The sequence below is a fragment of the Cornus florida genome, unplaced genomic scaffold (assembly GCF_030987335.1).
Source record: "Cornus florida cultivar Cherokee Brave unplaced genomic scaffold, ASM3098733v1 CherokeeBrave_3.0.0_Hap2_Chr06, whole genome shotgun sequence".
Classification (NCBI taxonomy): domain Eukaryota; kingdom Viridiplantae; phylum Streptophyta; class Magnoliopsida; order Cornales; family Cornaceae; genus Cornus; species Cornus florida.
In genome coordinates, this window is record NW_026775576.1 from 33,863,337 (window position 1) to 33,866,386 (window position 3,050).

At 32.6% G+C, this 3,050-nt stretch overlaps 1 long non-coding RNA gene across 3 annotated transcripts; it reads right to left on the bottom strand.

The window, feature by feature from the left end:
• Window positions 1-578: 578 nt before the first annotated feature.
• LOC132314835 (uncharacterized) lies at window positions 579-1,665 on the bottom strand. Of its 3 annotated transcripts, none has more exons than XR_009483518.1 (4): window positions 1,428-1,665; window positions 1,181-1,249; window positions 829-917; window positions 579-738 (listed from the first exon to the last, which is right to left on the bottom strand). It is a non-coding gene; the product is annotated as an uncharacterized LOC132314835 (long non-coding RNA). The 3 variants fall into 3 exon arrangements; XR_009483517.1 differs by having other exon boundaries at window positions 1,181-1,255; XR_009483516.1 differs by lacking the exon at window positions 1,428-1,665 and having other exon boundaries at window positions 1,181-1,418.
• Between the last annotated feature and the right edge of the window lie 1,385 nt (window positions 1,666-3,050).

Genomic DNA, 3,050 nt, shown 5'->3' on the forward strand with positions numbered 1-3,050 from the left:
AATATGAATTATGTCATTTGAGTCTCATTATATATGCAATTTTTAAAAGTTTTACATGTTAAATCTAACTTTTTCCTTCTACCTACAATTTCAACTTTTTCCTTGCACTTGAATTTTGCTAGTAAAAATAAAAGCTCATACTAGGGCTGCAACTTGAACGGGTTGGACACTTAACTCGAACTCAGCCCAACATACAAATCTTTAGCTCAAACCCAGCCCAAGCCAACGTATAGTTTTGCCTAGTGAGCCCAAACCCAGCCCATACTTAATTTTTAAAACAACTTGGATTCTTTATTCGGATTATATTTTCGGATTTTCTTGGACTTTTAAATCGCCTCTCAATTTTAGTAGTGCTTGGAGTTGGATTAGTTGTATTAGTTTCAAAGTTTCAACCTCATCATGTTCAACTAGCGCATCATCATCTCCAACAACATCAAGATGACACAACTCCAAAGCTGATGATGAAGATGATGAAGTTGCAGTACCACAAGGCCTTGAATATGTGCGATGTGCATTCATGATGACGCTTCCAACAAAATACAAAACATACATAACATTCAAAAACATACAGGGCCTCGAATACAAAACATACAAGTCCAACATTAATAATAAATAAATACAAAGTTAACAAAATAAAGAATTACAGTCGTACGAAGTTACAAAAAATAATTATTTTTCTGAGATGACTCACAGTTTCTGCGAATGGAACTTCTGGTAGTCTTGCTTGATTCGAAAAATCTGTGAAAAATATACAAATTAAACACTGGAATCATAAGTTTTCCTTTCCTTTTCCCCAGAGAAAGTAGGGAGAAAGTGAGAGAAAATTACCATTACCGGTCTGGATTCTTCGTCGTGACTGGCAACATAAGCTAGGCCTTCGGCGAGCTCGGCGGAGAACTCATCAGCAGTCAAATGCTCTGTACTCAAGACACATGAAAATGAGAGGCATCAGCTTTTCTTCTTTTTAGAAGAATTTAACTTTAATCATTACGATTCTTTGACGGCAAATTCAAAAACAAAAAATTTCAAAGAATAAAACAAAAGCAAAAGATTCCAGTGAAAAGCGAAAAAGAAAACTAAACAAATAATTTTTTTTTTTTTGGATCCAAAATTAAAAATCCACAACAGATTCAAAATATGAATTTATGAGAAACGTAGAAGAAGTAGATTGTGATCTTACCAGTGTCGATACTCTCTCTCCAAGATAGACAAGCACGAAGTTGCTTTGTGGCCTTCTTCACACTATTGCCTTTTGCTTTGAGAAACCGTTCAACACAATCAAGTTCAACATTATATATATATATATATATATATATATATATATATATATCTCAAATATCTTGTAGATTACTAGAATCTCAACAACCAAAAGCAAGAATACAGTAACAAAATCTAAATCTGAACTTGATTTTTCAGAGATGACTCACAGTTGAGAGATAGCTGCCAGCGGCTGAAGCTAGCGAATGACGAATCCGATCTGGAACAACGGGCGATGGAAATTGTGAACGGCGAATCCGATCTGGACCAACGGGCGATGGAAGCTGAAAAGAGAGAAGGCGAACTTTTTTTTTTTTTTTTTGGAAAGTTAAGGGAGGCGACTTTGAGAATGGGAGTAAAGAAGAAGGGAACATAGGGTTTCTAATTTTCTATAGAAAATATATATTGTCAAAAACAGTGTTCCATTTTAATTCTTTCTTTCCTGATTTTTATTTTCTTAATTTCTTTAATAATACAATAATAAGTTTTAATTTTTATTGTGTATATATATAATTATATATAGGGTTAAATACAAAAAACTCCCCTGAACTATTGAGGTTTTGCAAGAAACCTCCCTAAACTACAAAAAATTCCCCTAAACTATTATTTTGTTGCAAGTAGCCCCATCTGATCACCGGAAAAGGCAAAAGACAATTTCGCCCTTACTATTAAACGACGCAGTGCCAAACTTGGGCCTTGATATATATATATATATATATATATAAGATATATTATACATATATATCATATATGTCTCTGCAAACCCGGGGAAAGTAGGGATTTTTACATATAAATGGAGTTAGGGAGGTATATTTACTCATGGATGAAGTCAAAGTCTTATATTTTCACAAAAATGAGTTTGACCTAAATGATGACATGGCACATGAAGTTTTACTGTTTAAAATTTTTGTTGCCTAAAATGCCTTTCTTCCTATTCCAATGCATTTACCTTATTACCCTTGTTTAGAAAACATGGTACCTGGAGGCCAAAAAGTGGTACCTTCAGTTCAAAAATGTGGTACCTTTAGAACAAAAGTGGTACCTTCGTAAAAGGGACTTATTTTTGCAATTGAAATGGCATTAAACCCCACATCGCTAATTAAGTTGCACATTACATCCATAAACAGCTCCATTAGCGCCATGAATAACACAAAATATTCTTTAAGCTAGCTAAGCGAGTATTTAGAAAACATGGTACCTGGAGGCCAAAAAGTGGTACCTTCAGTTCAAAAACGTGGTACCTTTAGAACAAAAGTGGTATCTTCGTAAAAGGAACTTATTTTTACAATTGAAATGGTATTAAACCCCACACCACTAATTAAGTTGCACATTAGATCTATAAACAACTTTATTAGCGCTATAAATAACACAAATATTTCTTAATTATCAGATACTACATCTAAATAGTTGGTATGGTAAATTTTTTTTTTTTTTTCGCACCATTTTAATCGGCAATGCTGTTTGGGACTTTTGAATAACTATTTCAATAATGCAATTGTTAAAAAAATTATGGTATCCAAAGATCATGTTTGATATGGATCTGGGTCATAATTAAATCTTTAGAATTTTTCAATGATAATAGGGAGACAATTTGGTCTCTAGACCTCTTATACATGAAGACCATTTAGAATTTTGATATAGATCTGGGTCCTAATTAATTGTAGGATGCTACTTATATATATATATATATATATTAATTGTATGATAAGAATAGAATAATTATCATGAATTCAAACATACATCTTATATATTATAACTTAAAGAGATTAATGTGTTATTGAGATTCTAGAATG